Source organism: Neolamprologus multifasciatus, unplaced genomic scaffold (assembly GCF_963576455.1).
Source record: "Neolamprologus multifasciatus unplaced genomic scaffold, fNeoMul1.2 chr03_unloc_4, whole genome shotgun sequence".
Classification (NCBI taxonomy): domain Eukaryota; kingdom Metazoa; phylum Chordata; class Actinopteri; order Cichliformes; family Cichlidae; genus Neolamprologus; species Neolamprologus multifasciatus.
Window position 1 is genome coordinate 45186 of NW_028181973.1, and position 18740 is coordinate 63925.

Sequence of the window (18740 nt, forward strand, 5' to 3'; positions counted from 1 at the left end):
TGTCAGACCAGTTGTTGCACACAGTGCGATTTACAGTTTCACCTGGCTGTGAGGGATGAGGTTGTATTATCCACAGAGGAGCATGGGTTCCACACCTGTTTGAGTCTATACACCTCTCGGGAATACGAGCATTGGAGCTCCCCAGAAACATGCGGTACCAGCCTTGCCAGTTAATAGATTGATCACAGTGTAGGTCCTGAGTATTCTGAGTAGAGACATGACTTTCAGTATAAATTCAGATGGAACTGGGCGTCTCCAGGGTCCATATTCTAGAATGATCAAAGGTAAATGATCGAGGTAACTTCTGAAGAGGAGTGATTTTGGTCTTTGTGTGAGACCCAGATAATCATAACAGACACACATGCAACATTTCACACATTATTGTCAGGTCCTGATCAACCTGTTTTTTCCCCCCAAAGATTTTATATATATATAAATATATATATAAGATATTGTTTTAACCTCTTAAGCCCCAACGCCCCCTGATACGGGGGAAAAAAGCAGGAGATCAGGTAGGCTTGGGGCTTAAGAGGTTAAGAAAAAAAAATGTTACCCCCAAATGGCTTTTAACTTTTTATTTGGTTGTTTGCTTGATATTATCAGAAATTTATGAGACTGTGCTGCAGTTTACAGCCTTTTCATCTTTCCTTGTGGTTCTCAGGTTGTTTCCTCTTTAGTTTTTTTCCACTCAAGTACCGTAAGGACACTATGTAATGCTCTGCTCTTATCTCTTATAATAAAACGTCTTCTTAAACTGCTTCATTAGTCACCATTTTCTTTATTACCACTCACTCTGTATTCATCTCCAACATACACCTCCCACTTCCTTAATCCCACCAACCCGCTGCCATTATGGCAAACCCAAAGGGACAATAAGTACCAAGTGAAAGCAACAACACAGCATCTCCCTGTTTTTTTTTGTGTGTTTGTTTTTGAAACAGGATACAGCATGTCTGCCAGTGGCATAGCTGATATGAATTTCAAAAGTTTTTTTTTTTTTTGGAAACATAAGGATTAGAATCAGTTTTCAACATTGTTACAGATCAAATTTCTGTTACACAAAACAACAACAACAACAACAATACAACACAGAAACTGCTCTCAATACTTCACATCAAAATTTGACATGTATTTTTTCTTTTAGGGCAGCGACACCCCTGCCTACACCTCCAAATGATTGATTAAAATGGCGCTGGTGAGGTCGGCTGCTGTGCTGGATGCTCTGCCCCAACTTCTCCACTTTCTGCAGTTTTTCGTCACTTTTTGCTATATCTGCCATAATCTTGCATGGGCATCATGCAAAACACACAAATTCGCTACAGTAGAGACACTTTGGTTTCTATTGGTCTACAATACACGAACATTTCACCATGTTTAACTCCGGAGCCAACCTGGCCAAAGGAGATCCTGAGAGACAACAAAGGACGCGACCCTAAGCGACGGCCTCGAGGTAAACGAGCTACGGGCTCGCGCACACCGCGCACCCATGCCCAGTATCCTGCTAGCCAATGTTCAATCCATCGAGAACAAGCTTGATGACCTCAGAGCCAGAATCAAGTTCCAGAGAGACATTCGGGACTGCAACCTCCTCTGCTTCACCGAGACTTGGCTGAACCCAGCGATACCAGACCACGCCGTGCAGCCGACGGGGTTCTTTTCGGTTTACCGTATGGACAGGACAATGGAGTCGGGGAAGAAAAGAGGTGGTGGAGTGTGTTTGATGGTGAACAACAGATGGTGCGACAGCACAAACATCTCCCCACTCACACGCTCTTGCTCGCCCAATCTGGAACTTTTGATCGTTAAATGTCGCCCTTTCTATCTCCCTCGGGAATTCACTGCGGTCATTGCCTGCACTGTTTACATTCCGCCACACGCGGACTCGGACACTGCCTTATGTGAGCTACATGAGGCTCTCACACATCAACAAACACTTCACCAAGATGCCGCACTCATTGTTATGGGAGATTTTAACAGAGTAAATCTCAAACGGACATTTCACAACCTTCACCAGCACATCAACTGCCCCACCCGGGGCACTAGGACATTAGACCACTGCTACACCCCGTTCAAGAACTGTTACAAGGCTCAACCCCTGCCGGCATTTGGGAAATCGGACCATGCCGCCATCTTCCTCACGCCTGCTTACAAACAAAGGCTAAAGCAGCAACCACCAATCAGGAGGGAGGTCGCTCGCTGGACGGACCAATCAGTGGCCGCGCTGCAGGACGCACTGGATGACGCAGACTGGGACATGTTTCAGCACAGCTCTGATGACATCAACATGTTTATGGAAGCGGTTGTGGGATTTATCGGGAAACTAGCGGACGACACAGCAGAAAGAACTATCATCCGAACGTTTCCCAACCAGAAGCCGTGGGTGGATAAAAACATCCGCGATGCTCTGAGATCACGCACCGCTGCCTACAATGAAGGGCTCGTCTCCGGTAATATGGACCTATACAAGGCTGCGTCCTACAACGTGCGCAGCGCGGTCAGAAAGGCAAAGCGGAGCTACGGGGAAAAACTAGAGTTACAGCTACGACAGTGCGACTCTAGGAGCCTGTGGAAAGGACTGCGGACTATAACGGACTATAAACGACCAGCTTCTTCAATGATGAATGCCGATGCTTCACTGGCTGATGAGCTGAACACGTTTTATGCTCGCTTCGACGCCGCAGCAATTAAAACAACAAACGGCTGCGCGCGCTCGGAGTGCACCAGTGAAGAAAATGCATTCATCATCACAGAGCATGCCGTGAGGAACACCTTCAGGAGGGTGAACACCAGGAAGGCAGCAGGACCAGATGCAATCCCTGGCCGGGTCCTGAGAGCCTGCGCTGACCAGCTAACACTGGTGTTCACGGAGATCTTCAACCTCTCCCTGGCCCAAGCTGTGGTTCCCACGTGCTTCAAACAGTCCATTATAGTTCCTGTTCCAAAGAAACAACAGCCCGCTTGCCACAATGACTACCGTCCAGTAGCACTGACCTCAATTGTGATGAAGTGTTTTGAAAGACTGATGAGAGATCACATCACTTCTTCACTTCCTGCCACCATCGACTCACTTCAGTTTGCTTACCGGACTAATCGTTCCACAGACGATGCCATATCTCACCTGCTCCACACATCCCTGAGTCACCTAGACACTGGCAGAGGGAATTATGTTAGGATGCTGTTCGTGGACTACAGTTCAGCATTCAACACAATAATTCCCTCTAAGCTTTTCACCAAGTTGACGGATCTAGGACTCAGCTCATCACTGTGTCAGTGGATCCTCAACTTCCTCACAGACAGACCCCAATCAGTGAGGGTGGGAAAACAAGTCTCCCCCTCCATCTCACTCAGCACTGGAGTGCCTCAGGGCTGCGTTTTAAGCCCCCTGCTGTACTCACTGTACACTTATGACTGTGTAGCCACATCAGACACCACCTCCATTGTCAAGTTTGCTGATGACACTGTTGTTGTAGGCCTGATCTCCGACAACATCGAGACGGCCTACCTGGAGGAGATTAGGAACCTGGAGACCTGGTGCCAGGAGAATAACCTCCTCCTAAACATCAGCAAGACTAAGGAGCTGATCGTGGACTTCACCACAAAGCAGGCGAGGAATTACAAACCCCTCATCATCAGTGGCACACCAGTGGAGAGAGTGGACAGTTTCCGATACCTGGGTGTCCACATCACTCAGGACCTGTCATGGTCCTGCCACATCAACACCCAGGTTAAGAAAGCCCATCAGCGTCTCTTCTTCCTCAGAAGACTTAGAGACTTCCATCTGCCACTGAAGGTGCTCAAGAACTTTTACTCCTGCACCATCGAGAGCGTCCTGACGGCAAACATCTGCACCTGGTTTGGGAACAGCACCAAGCAGGACAGACGAGATCTGCAAAGAGTGGTGCGCTCAGCCGAACGCATCATTCAATCAGAGCTCCCTGACCTGCTGTCCATCTACACTAAGCGGTGCAAGTCCAAAGCTAGGAAGATTATGATGGACCTCTCCCATCCCAACAATGGACTCTTCTCACTGTTGAGGTCTGGGAAGCGCTTCCGCTCCCTTAAGGCCAAAACAGAGAGAATGAGGAGGAGCTTCTTCCCCCAGGCTATTCGGGCCCTGAACCAGGTGTAGGACTGGACTCTCCCACACACATCACTATAAGACTGGACTCTCACACACATCACATCACCACACGCACCAGCACACATTTCCTATAATTTCCTATAATTTATAATCTTTATAATCTCTCTCTGCTGTTTGCACATTTTTATTTATTTTTATTTTTATTTTTACTGTAAATTTCTAAGTTAATTTGTAAATGTGGTAGTAAATTGTAAATACTGTAAAACTTTTTTCTGTCATATAATGGTCGGGCATTGTACAGCTACAAGTATTTCACCCCCATGTCATACTGTGTATGGTTGTGTGTGTGTGACAAATAAAATTTGAATTTGAATTTGAATTTGAATTTGAATTTGAAATGGCTTTTAATTGACTGCCAGCTGTTTTAGCTTACCTGCTGTCAGCAAGCTGAGAAGAGACAGGATGAGCAGGGGGTGGAGCATGTTGCACAGAGCCAATCAGGCGACTGAGCTGTAAGACACACCACACACGTAGTTGGATATCTCTGATTGGATAGAAAGTCACAATCCCATTCTCCCATCATCACAACTTGGTATTCATCGTAATATTGGACATCATCCCACAAGGTGGATGAAATGTCTGTAAGTTTCCATTTGTGATCTAAATGTTTGAAACCCTCACCATCCAAAGAAGAAAATATAATTATTTGTGCCTTGATATATGGACTGATAAAAACCATACATTATTTCCTTTTGATGTGTACAGTTTGCTATTTGCCTCGAGCGTAATAACTTGTGTGTGTCTTTGTGATACAGTGCTGTTGTGGGTGATAGGAGTCACTTTTAAATTCTGCTTAAAAGAGTATTACAGTTTTATTGAGTCATTAATGGACATCTAAAGTTTGAACAAACCTGTTTATTTTTGAAGAATTTGGTACCAACAAAAATGGAAATGTGCAAGATTCCCAACAAGCAAAATTTGGTTAAGACAACAATGTAGTAAAAATATCTCTAAAAGTTGATTCTGTTCATCTGGACATAGCATTTTGTGGGAGAAACATTTTGTCACTCATCCAAGTGACTTCTTCAGTCTCAGCTGACTGCAGGTTTCCCCAAATCTTATTAACAGTACATTTGCATAATGACTGAAACCAGCCCACTGAAGGAACAATAGGCTGGGAGGTCAGTTCCTTAACCTCCTACCTGCCGTCCACATACGTGGACATCACATTTTGGGTTATTTAGACCTAAATACTCAATTTTGCTCTACAAGGGCCTGATATCTACTTACGAGGACACTATACTGCTACTGTTCTATCAAAATTGTAAACAAATATCCTTATGTGGCTCTGATTTCTCTTAAAAACAAAAAGAAGGTAAAAAAAAAATCTGGTAATTCTTTGTTTTTACATTCATCAGGCCCCAATATGCCCAAATATCAAAGAGAAATTAAAAATGCATGCCATGGAAGAGTTTGGATCTTAGGAGGTTAATCTTAATTATGCAAATTCTCATCACCATTGATCAACAACCACTGACCAAAACCCACTGATCAATGGTCACTGATCAATGGCCATGAGTACCATTCACAGAGAGTTGGGGAATGGCTGCAATCACAGCATTGTAAGATGGTGACAGATGTACCCTTAGGCCCCCTCCTCGATTCAGAGATGGTCTTTCCCTTTTCACGTAAATGGCCTCCTTGACTCTGCACTCAAACCAGCGTTCCTCCCTGTCCAGGATGTGAACATCCTCATCCTTGAAAGAGTGTCCACTGGCCTGTAGGTGTAAATAGACTGCAGAGTCCTGGCCTGACGAGGTAGCTCTTCTGTGTTGTGCCATCCGCTTCGGCAGAGGTTGTTTGGTTTCCCCGATGTATAAATCCTGGCAATCCTCCTGGCACTTAACAGCGTACACTATGTTACTCTTTTTGTGTCGGGGGACCCGATCCTTGGGGTGGACCAATTTTTGGCGCAGCGTGTTTTGGGGTTTAAAAGCCACAGAGACCTGGTGTTTCGAAAAATGCGTCTCAACTGCTTTGATGCTCCTGTCACATACGGGATCACCATCTCTGAATCGAGAAGGGGGCCTAAGGGTACATCTTTCGCCATCTTACAATGTTACAATCAATGTTGTGATTGCGGCCATTCCCCAACTCTCTATGAGTAGTACTCATGGTCATTGATCAGTGGCCATTGATCAGTGGGTTTTGGTCAGTGGTTGTTGATCAATGGTCATGAGAATTTGCATAGTTAAGATTAAGGAACCTGACCTCCCAGCCCATCGTTCCTTCAGTGGGCTGGTTTCAGTCATTATGCAAATGTACTGTTTATACGATTGGGGAAACCTGCAGTCAGTTGAGACTGAAGAAGTCACTTGGATGAGTGACGAAACGTTTCTCCCACAAAACTGTCATGATCCGGAGTTTGTGACTCCGTGTTTATGTTTTAGCAGTTATTATTATTCTGGGTTTTGTTTTCATGTTCCTATGTGTTCCCCAGTCTGTATGATGTTTGTGTGTTGTGTCATTGCGTGTATGTGTTTCCTGTTTTATTTTGAAGGTCTGCGTCTTATGTGAGTGTTTTCAGTTTGCCTCCCTAGTCTCGTCACGTTAATCACTCCCAGCTGTGTCCCCCACCTGTGTGTGATCTCCCTGTGTTCTCTGAGTGTTTTTAAGTCTTGTCTTCTGTCTTAGTCGTTGCTGGTTCGCCTGTGTTGTTTCCCCTCGGTCTCCCTGCGTCTCTCCATCCGTCTCTCTGTGTGTATTTCCCTGGACCTCCTTGCATCTTTGTTCTGGTTTGTTAGCTCTGCCCAGTTTAGGTTTTCCTGCTCATGTTCACCCGCCATTGCTGTTTATTTCTACTCGTGTTAATAAATACTCACCTGCACCAGAGCTGCCGCTTCCTGGTCCTAAATAGTTCCCACACGGCTTGCCTCGGCAGACCGTGACAAAAACGCTACGTCCAGATGAACAGAATCAACTTTTGGAGATTTACTTACCTGGATGATTGAGCATGCACCAAGACGTAGTAAAAATATGCCGTTATAATATTTAAAATAGTAATGTCGATATTCACACAATAAATGTTCTATATGAATTCAGCACAAATTTAAGGTGTTCTATTCACAAGTAAAGAATTAAGTTAATACAGTTTGCCCTATGCTCTACTAAGTGTTGAAAGATCCAGCTTAAGAGTTCTGAAGCATGTCTTTATTAAGTAATAACATGGCACAAAACAAAGCAGACAGGGATTCCTGGTACTGAAAAACCTTGGTAACCAGACACTTGTGGAATACGTTGATGTTTTTTGTAAAGAAAAATGTGGGTAATCTGAGACGCCATTGATATTCAAGGACTTGCAAACCCAGTTTTTGGTAAAGAAGAAAGAAAAAGGGCTTAGCTTTTAAAGCCATACGAGAATAAGTATAAGGTGATTTAAAAGTGATCAGGACGTCATCACAATAACAGGTTTTGAGTATCTTACAGTCAACCCAATTAGGACAAAAGCACAAGAGGAGTGATTACTATGAGCCAAAAACACTGAATTTATTTTTTAAATGAAGATAAAAATAAATAGTTAAATGAAATGAAAAAACTCTAAAGTTTATGTTTGTGTTTCCTCAACTTTATCTGTTATTTCTCTTGATAAGGCCTCAGAGCTGCATGTTGATCTCAAACTGTTTCTGTATGTGTCCAGCTTATGCAGCTTGTTAACAGGCATAAAATTGATGTGTTGTATATATGCCAGCTGAGCAGTCCTGTTGGAGCAGGGGTCTCCAACTCCAGTCCTCGGGGGTCGGTGTTTGAATCTTTTCAATGTGTCCCTGTCGCAACTTAACAGAATACAGTTAGTATGTCATTAGCAGACTCGATAGAACTTAACTGTATGCCTAAGATTAGCATATTGAGAATGAGATGAAATATATCAAGTTAATTGTATTAACCTCTTAACTTACTGTCAGCAATCCCGAAATGCAGGATAATGTAACAAAATACAAGTAACTTAAAGGTGTTAGTCAAGCTCAGGGGTGACTGTGTATTTATAGTCGCCTGCGGATTGATACAGAAACATCCGATCGATATGTTTCACCTTATTGATCAGGATATTCGAAGATCAGTGTGTAACCCCACAGATTAGAAGTAAAACAAAAAGACCAAGTCTAAGTAGTATTTGATATAGGAACTATTTCTCCTTCCGCTGAGGTGTGTGTCCTAGGGATCACTCCACACAGCCGAGGCTTTCACTCAAAATATTAAAACAAAATAAATAAATAAAAAATAAAAATTGATATTTAATTACTTTAGCTGCTGATGGTTTATATAAAAATGCCATTACAGCAGGATTTTAAACATTAAAAGATGAATATTATTCAACTTTTTTAATACACTGCCATGTCTCAGTGACACTCTGTGTCTCAGTGAAATTCAGATTCATTTATGAATTTTCTCGTCCATCTTTAAAAAATCTTTTTCTGATGGACTTTATGGAGAAATACCAACAGTCACTTTGGTCTTGTGATACTTACAAAATAACTGTAAAATTATAAGTTGAAATTCTTATTTATTTCTTGGTCAAGCAGCAACTGTGACTTTAGGCCTGTCTTCTTAAAATGACATTCCCAACTTAAAAAGATTCTGAGATATGTTTTGAGAGAAATTGAAGAAACTACAGGAACACATCAGAGGTCATTTGATTTCACTTCTGATCTAAATATACCCAATGTATGTTTGTGTGTGTGTGTGTGTTCAGAGTTTTCATCAGACCCAGAGGTCATCTACTCTTCATCTACTCCAACAGTCCAACCATGTTACACAATATGACACATCCATCCATTCTCTTCTATTTATCTTTGTCAGGGTTACACCCTGGACAGATCGCCAGTCTGTCACAGACAGAGACAGACAACTATTCACACTCACATTCACACATTCAAATTTAGTTTCCAATTAACATAACCCCACTAACTGCATGTCTGTGGACTGTGGGAGGAAGTTTAAATATGTTGTGTAGATGCACATAGTCTATTCAGTTTTAATGTCAGCAGTTTTTGGACAAATTTGTGAACTGAAGAACTTTACTGAACTGGTAACTGGCATAAAGTCTGATTTAAGGTCAATTTTATTTCAGATATAAAGAAACACGTCAGAAATGTGTGCTCGGTAATCAATTTCAAATAACTAATGATCAGCTATGAGGTGGTTTGTTCATCTCTTTGGAACTGGATGAGCAGGATTCCAGTGAACTTACTGTGATCATGGGTAATGCTGATCTTTATCACATTTTCACAGAAAAGAAACTAAATATATATCCTCCTTTAAAAAAAGACACATAGAAACACAATACTTATTTATGATAAGATCTACCGAGAGAGAGAGAGGCAAGTATGTACACAACATAGCATTGATGAGAAAAGAGTAAGAATATAATATTTATATGTTAAAATAAAACCCTTTCTGGAAGAGTGACATAGAAGGGTTTACCCTTAGTGTCACATTTACACAGTGTCATGGTGCTGCAGTCATTACTTCATGTAGGATGTAGTGGAGTTGGAACTCTTTTCTAAAGCTTTTCTAACCTCAGCTACAATCACAGGTTTGCATATGTACACAGTTATGACTGAGGCCCTGACCAAATGTTCAAATAAACTGATCATAAAGTCTTCTGTCTCTGCTTCATCTCCGTGAGTGATGAGGAGGGTCTAACATGAAGTCACAGCAGTGCTGTCTGGACTTTTTAAACACAATTAATAATGAGAAAAAAGGTAAGTAAAAGTCAATGCTGTTGATCCGAGCAGCCTCACAGGGTTAAAATCCAACCTGAAGAGAGCATGTCAACCATCTAAGAGTGGATCTGTGGCTGATTCAAGGAAGTTAAAAGAAAATGATTGAAAAACAAAGACAACTTTTCTGATGTCACTGAGACAGATTATTGAGGATCTCCCGAGGAAACAGTTCACCTACAGAGGCTGTGATCCACTAAAAAAAAACAAGAACATTTTAATGTTACTGAGTCTGGTTCACCACTTGGCTTCCACACTTGGAGCCTAGCCCAGCTGGGTACACCCTGGACAGTCGTCACTCTGTCGCAAAGCCAAAAATCAATCAGACACTAAAAAATAATTGTATCTACATCTTTAACATTCAGAATCTGCCTTCAGGCAGTGAGACATTCTTTAAATTCTTCAAGGTTGAATCATGAGTTTGTTTTGAGTAGAAAAAGATTCTGCAGATACTTTCTGTTTCTGTTCTCTGTGGAAAAACAGGAACAGCAGCTCTGAGCAGGAGGACATTTGTGGAGGTAAAAGTGAACATCCGATCACCTGTTTTCTCTGACACAGCCTTACTAGAAGCTGCAGAGCTTTCAATTCAATTAATTTGAGTTTTTTTTTATTACAGACATTAGTCAAAAAGATCATTACCATCAATTTAAAATCACTTTTTAATGGATATAAACATCATGTGTTTTCAGACAGGATAACTGATGTTAAACCTTATTTGTTGCTGTTTTCATGTCAGTTCATGACAGTTCATGTTTAAACTTGATGATAAGAGTGTTTTTCACCCCTTATTTTAACATTAAATTCTATTTCACCAGAAAGAGATATCAAATAAAAGCATTATTTTCAGTCGCTGTGCATGTGTCAGTATTGAAGAGTGTTTCTACATTCAAAGATTCTTCCTGTCAATCAATTCTGGTGTATTAAACAAAATTTAAAATCAGAAACATGTAAGTAAGTGTCCAACCTGTTTGTCAGAGGACTCTCACAGGGTTTAAATCTGAGCTGCAGAGTAGTTGAAGTACTGCGCTTAAAATGAGATTGTATCTTTAATGTGGTCATGCTAGGCTAACAGTCTTGTTCCTAGCAGGTAATGGGAGCTTTAGGTACAGTAGCAATGCCAATAAAGCACAAATGGCATTTGTGACAGTTCATCAATGTATGAATCCTTCAAGTTTGTAATGGGTTTTCTAAATCTGTTGAGGTAAGAGGAGATGTTAATCCCATAACCAGTGTATACATTGTTCACTACTGGGCTCTATAACCCTGTAATTACACAGTCACTTGCTGCAAGATGTCCGTTGTTTGGAGCCTGACATGGCAGAATAATGTCCTGTCCAGTCTTAAATGTCACCTTCTTGGAATGTGCAAGAATATAAAGGTTAAAAGGGTCAAAGTGCAACTTCTCAGCTGCATAAAAAGACCTCTCAGCTCTGCTATACAAGAGGCAGAGTAGACACTGACAGTGAAATCTGGCACATGATGATGTTTATGCTGCATGCAGTTTCAACTCAAATGTCACTACAGCAAATTTGCAACCCGAGGCAGCTGTGTGGAGCTAATCGTTGGACTGACACCACTTGGAGGCAAAATAAATCTGCTGCTATCTGAGCTGCTTCAGCTCTTATTATTAAGTCACAGCAAAGGAACAAGAAAAAAAAAAGAGCAGCACCATGAGTCTGACCAACAGTCTTCAGTTTCAGTTTTGTGAAATTGGAAACATCTTCATCCTGTTGAGCTTCTCAAGTCAGAAGCTTTAAATGTTGGAAACTTTCTAATAGTTTTAGACAACAAATTCCAAACTCCTCAAAACGAGCTGTCCTCTGAGACGGACTGTCTGTTCAAAGCAAAGGGCCATACAGCAAAAATAGAATCAGAATAATCTTATTAGGCCAAATTTGTGGAGACAAACAAGGAATTTTCCTGTAGCCAATTTTGCGCTCTTCAGATCAAAAGCAAATATGAATTTGAAATACACAATACACAGGTGTACATCTGCTGTTTGCACAAGAAGAACATAAAAAGCAAACTGAATACAAACTACAGAAGTCTTAAACTATGCAAACTTGAATAAACTTGTGTGTGTGTGTGTGTTCAGAGTTTTCATCAGAGCCAGAGGTCATCTACTCTTCACTGAAGTACTCCACCAGTCCAACCATGTTACACAATATGACACATCCATCCATTCTCTTCTATTTATCCTTGTCAGGGATGCAGGGTACACCATGAACAGGTCGCCAGTCTGTCACAGGCCTAACACACAGAGACAGAAAACCATTCACACTCACATTCCCACATTCAAATTTAGAGTTACTAATTAACGTAAACCCATTAACTGCATGTCTGACTGTGGGAGGAAGCCAGAGTACCAATACGCCCGTGCAGGTTTTATTTAAACATATTGTGTAGATACAGAAAGTCTTCAGTGCTCAGGTTTGATGTCAGCAGTTTTTGGACAGGTTTTTAATCTATAGGGAGAACTTTGTTGAACTGGTAATCTGTTCATCTCTGTGGAACTGGATGAGCAGGATTCCAGTGAATTTACTGTGACCATAGGTAATGCTGCAAATCTTTATCACATTTTCACAGAAAAGAAACTAAACATATATCCCCATGAGAAAAAAGAGAACGAACAAAACACAGACATGCTTATTTATGATAAGATCTACAGAGAGAACAAAGCACGTACACATGACAGCACTGATGAGAAAAGAGTAAGAATATAATATTTATATGCTAAAATAAAATCCTTTCCTGACATAGAAACTTTAACCTTTAGTTACACATTTACACAGCGTTCAGCACACCAGAGTGCTGCAGTCATTACTGCGTGTAATATGTAGCATGTAGCCAACACGTTCTCACTCCTACCTCGTCTGTATAAGCGGGTGAATAAAGTCACCCAGTTGCTAGCTGTGCCATTACCCAGCATACATCACTCCCTCCATCAATGCAATAACCGATACAAAAGTAATAGCCTGTAATTAATTTATCTGCTGTTTCTCAGGTAGTTGTTTACATTATATAATGTAAGTAATATAAGTAAAATTTATTTATTAAGCACTTTTCATAGACAGGTAGTCGCAAAGCGCTGCACACAGAGATTAAAATAAACAGTACGATAAATAGCAAAATGCACAATATACACAATATTAAGTATAAATGTAAATTAAAAATATAAAAATTTAAAAAGCATTGGTCAATAGAAAGCTTGTTTGAACAGTAAAGTTTTTAACTGCTTTTTCTTTTCCACAGAGTCAACCAAACGTAGTTGTAGAGGTAGACTGTTCCACAGCCTTGGTGCCACAGACTGAAAGGCTCCGCCCCCTTTCGTCTTCAGACGTGTTCTGGGAGCAACCAACAAACTCTGCGTCTGTGAGCGGAGACGGCGAGCAGTAGTGTATTTTGTGAGAAGCTTGGATAAATAATCTGGGGCTTGGCCATTTAGTGCTCTGTACGTTAAAACAATAACTTTAAAACGAATTATAAAATCTATTGAGAGCCAATGTAAAGAACATAAAATAGGAGTGATGTGAGCTCGCTTGCTAGAGCAAGTTAGTAGTCTGGCTGCTGCGTTTTGTATGGCTTGGAGGCGAGAAAGTGATGATTTATCCAAGCTGGTAAACAGGGAATTATAATAATCTAAACGCGATGACACAAACGCATGGACAATTTTTTCCAGTTCAGCTAAGGAGACCATATGTCGCAGTTTAGAAATATTCATTGAATGAAAGAAACAGGAACGAGACAGAGATTTTGCGTGTATATGACTAGTTAGTAGTGAGAACGTGTTGATGTAGCAAGTAGTGGAGGTGGAACTCTTTTCTAAAGCTTTTCTAACATCAGCTACAATCAACAAACAACAACAAACAAACTGGATGAGCAGGATTCCAGTGAACTTACTGTGATCATGGGTAATGCTGATCTTTATCACATTTTTCACAGAAAATAAACTAAATATATATCCTCATTAGAAAAAAACACACAAATAAACACAGACATACTTATTTATGATAAGATCCACAGAGAGAGAGCCAAGCACGTGCACAACATAGCATTGATGAGAAAAGAGTAAGAATATACAATCACAGGTTTGCATAAGTACACAGTTGCGACTGAGGCCCTGTTCAAATGTTCAAATGAACTGATCATAAAGTCTGTGTCTCTGTTTTATTTCAGTGAGTGCTGAGGAGGGTCTAACATGAAGTCACAGCAGTGCTGTCTGGACAAGATGTGGCTCATTTTCTCACATTTGTACAGCTTTTGGGATGTCAGGGTGCTGCACTCATTAATGCATTTGACTTCATCTTCATCAACTTCAACTTCATCTTCAGGTGTGTGTGAGAAGCCAACTCACCATAAACTGTTGAACTGCATGCCAGTGAAACAAAGACATTTTTGTTATTTGTGTGTGTCAGACAGAGTTGGGAAGGTTACTTTTAAAATGTATTCCATTACAGATTACAGAATACATGCCCCAAAATGTATTCTGTAACGTATTCCGTTACGTTACTCAATGAGAGTAACGTATTCTGAATACTTTGGATTACGTAATATATTATCATGCTGTTTACAACTACATGAATGTACTATTGCTGTGATTTATTACTGTTACTGAAGGTCCGCGGCTCCGAACCGTAGTAAAGGGACCTCTGGCTAATACGGTGGGTTCTGTGTCGGGCTCGTAGCCAAAAACTAGCTTTACTTTGTTGTCTGGGTCAACTTTGCTAGTGAGAGACAGAGAGAGGCGTTGAAAAGCTGCTCCAACAGAACTTATTGTTTTTGGAGGAAAACACGAACACGGTGTACAGTCGAGTCTTAATAGCTTACTTACAACTGGGCTCGTCAGGCACTCTTCTTGGCTGGAGTGGTTATTATTATATTTACATGCTTCCAGCTCCCGTTTTTGCTCGATGACAGCTCGTACTTTTCCTTTCTCTCCCTCCCTCGCTCACAGACACATAACGGGTATGGCAGTCCATTCTCCCTGCAGCACGGACTACACTGCCTATGATGCTACATCCTTTAGAGTTATACCTGTAGCATTCTGCCTATTAGCTTAGCACAACAACAACAGGCTTCTCTCACCCAGGAAACACGCAGAGAGAGAGAGAGAGCGTCACCCTGTAACCATGGCAACCGTAACGCTGCCGCCTGGAACAACAGAACGTAGCTGTCAAACAAAACCCAAACAGTCCTGACGCCACAATATGAAACAGGGAAGTACCGCCATGTAATCCATTTATTTCAACAAAGTAACTGTATTCTAAATACCACCTTTTTAAACAGTAACTGTAACGGAATACAGTTACTCATATTTTGTATTTTAAATACGTAACGGCGGTACATGTATTCCGTTACTCCCCAACACTGGTGTCAGAGAAGATGAATGTTTCAGCGCTTCTCTTTACATTTCCCTTAAATACACTGGCATTTCTTTGTGTGTGTTTGTGACACTGACTCAACTGTCATCCCCTTTTCTCCTGTACAGCTAGTGCACATCTATAAAGGAGAATCAGAAAAATAAAACTTTTTTTTTTCTTAATGTGTCACTTACTCTCTATGGTACAGATCTGGCTCCACTCTGCAGTCATTCGACCCTCCAGTACTAACTAGAGATGGCATGATACCACTTTTTTATGTCCGAGACCGATACTGATATCATAAATTTGGATATCTGCCGATACCGATATGAGTCCGATATAGTGTTTTTTCAATCAATAAAACAGTTTTTTTAATATCTTGCTGCTTTTTGTATAAAAAAATGGTAAATGGCCTGTATTTGTATAGCGCTTTACTATGGACCACAAAGCGTTTTACACTACATTTAGTCATCCACCCATTCACACACTGGTGATGGCAAGCTACATTGTAGCCACAGCCATCCTTGCACTGACAGAGGCGAGGCTGCCGGACACTGGCACCACCGGGCCCTCTGACCACCACCAGTAGGCAACGGGTGAAGTGTCTTGCCCAAGGACACAACGACCGAGACTGTTGGAACCGCTCAATCAACGTGATCAACTTTAATTTAATGCACGTGTAAAAAATTGAACCGAAATCGATTATATTTCTACAATAATTAAATAGATTCAACATATTTCTACAACAGAACTGCAGACTGCACAGATGGTACCTTCCCAAAGGAAAAAGTACTACAGCTTACTAGGGTATATTAGACTTAATAGTTACTATATACAGTAATGGATTTCTATACATTTTACATCAGATTAAAACTTTGGTTGTAAGATTCAGATAACTATTTATTAAAAGCTAGACATTTTAAATGAAAATAAGAAAGAAAGATATTTCTTTGTGCCCCCCTTTCCCTGTTGATGCCCCACCTACCCCCCTGGCAAAACTTTGCTAGACAAACTTGCTTTACTTCTTGGGATAACTTTCTGGGAGATGAAATGTCGGTTTGGTAGCGAAGCTCCAAATCCTCAACCAGACCGCCGACAGGTCTCGCACGCCACAGCCGCTCTATCACGTGAGGCATACTGCTAAGGTTATGAGCTGAGTTACGCTATGGGATATTTAATGGATTGGATTACATTTTTTATTTCTCTCCTATATCCGATCCAGTAATGGCACCGGTTCTGACATAAACGGTAGTAACCAGACCGAAAAGCAGCGCACATTTCGGTGCTTTATTTCGGTGCTTTTTTTTTCCTGAGATGTGATACACTTTGAATTCTAGCCAATCATTTTACTTTTCCGAGGATAGTAGGCGGGTCCAGGTACGTACGTACGGATGATGATGGCAGCAGCAGCCGTTCTTCTCTGCGTGAGTAGCTTAAGGTTGTTCGTGTGTAATTTACGTTGAGTAGGCTAACCACGTTATTACATTAATGCAGTAAGGTGAACTAGCAAACATCATCATAGCTACATGCGGCTGTCTTCTTGTTTGATGGCAGATACTCCCTTCACCCTGGCCAAGAAGGCTAAAATGACCAAAGAAAAAGTGGAAAACAGTTAAACATGAGAGTTTTTTGGACAAAGTTTGTGCTTTTTCCATTGTTTAAGCACTGCTTCCAGCCCAGAGTGATACCATATATGCCCCATAGCTGCAGAAAGGCTAACATTGTTATCGTTTTACAAAAAAACAGCTGAACATGAGAGGTTTTTGGACCAATTTTGTGTTCTCCATTCTTTAAGCACCGGTTTGAGCACCGTTTAAGCACCGGAACCGTTTCAAAAGTACCGGTTTGGCACCGATATCGGATAAAACCTAAACGATACCCATCCCTATTGGTAAGTGTGCAGGACTGTACCAGCTGTAGTTGATGGTTTTCCTTTGAGCAATTCTTTAATGTTTCCTTTTCATCAGCATTGAAGTTTTGTTGATGGTTTTCATTTGATTTAGCAGCTTTGCCGGAAGTTAAATCTTTATTGAAATCCAGTTTTAGGTTTTTATCTGCATTGACTTTTCTCCCCTGAAGGTTCAGTTAGTTTGATGGAGTCCATAAAAGGTTTAAAGGCACTTACTGGGATTTCTAAAATATCCAGATTTTACGAATTATAGACAAAATTTATATACAGTATAATTATGATCATTTACAGTATAATTGATTGTTTTATTTATTTATTATTTATCCATGTATTGAAATATAAGAAGCAGAACAGTGGAGGAAATGAAAACACTCGCTCACAGAGAAAGAAGGATGAGGGCTTTTACTGGATGTGACTGAACTGTTCAAAAAAAAGAAATGGATCAAGAACACAAGAAGCATGATGGAGAAATCATGTCTGCTGTGGCTGCTCATAGGAACTCTGTAATGGTCCTCTCTCTCTTGTTTCTCTATATCAAACATCCAGTTTGTGTAGGAGGTAAACAAGACAGCTGTTTCCTCCTTTCTCTGCTTGAACCCCATCAGTCTGTGTCCTGGAAGTTACTGCTTTTCTCTATTGTTTTGTTAAATATCAAACTTTGAGGTAATCTGGATGTCGTTTCTCTTTAGCTCTGACCTGTCCTCTGTGCTGGGTGCAAGCCAGCACCAGCAAGGTGTTCTTAACCAGGGCTGGGTATCGTCACTGATTTCTAGAATCGATTCAATTCCAATTCACAAGGTCCCAAATCAATTCAATCCAGGATTCGATTTAATTCTATTTGATTTGAATCAGGAAAATTTTGCCTCAGACAGTCAGAAATATTATAATTCAGATCATGCATCCGTACATTTCTATATTTTTATATCTATAAATAAAAATCTGACACTTGCAAGACTTTATCAAAGGTGTATAAGCATCACAGCAGATGCCTTTGTGTCAAAGTAGCTGAGGATAAAACACAGAAAAACATGAAGGTGATTTTCCTGGCCTGGGATTTTATAAAAAATATTCTGCAGTAGATCAAAAATGAAAGAAAACCATTAATCAACATATGAACGTTACCTGATGCTGCTGAAGTGAAGCAGAGCAAAGTTACAGTGGTTTTATTAGAGACACAGCTAAGCGTTTGCAATTTTGCATAATTTTAAAAAGTTTAAATTTGTTGAGAAGCCCAGCAGAAATGAGGCTTTTTTTTCGGAAGTAAGTAAAAGGAAAAAAAACAGCGTCTGACAGCACTGTAAACAACTTGTGCGTAATAAGCAAGCGAATAATGCAGAAAACTGATTTTTAGATGGGAAACTGTTCTAGAAGTACACTGAGAGAGAGAGAGAGAGAGAGAGAGAGAGAGAGAGAGCTGTGCATGAAGTGATTTTACCGTGGTGGAAGCAAAATAGCGAAACTAAGAGGGAATTCATGACGATGTTTATGTGAAGCGTAGTTTGGATCTTCTTTTGCTGCTGGTTCAGTCAATATTGTTTGGAGAGAGATAAAACTTCCAGCTTTAGAATCAGCGCAAGAAGAGCGTAAACACAAAGCGCGGACCAGCCAAA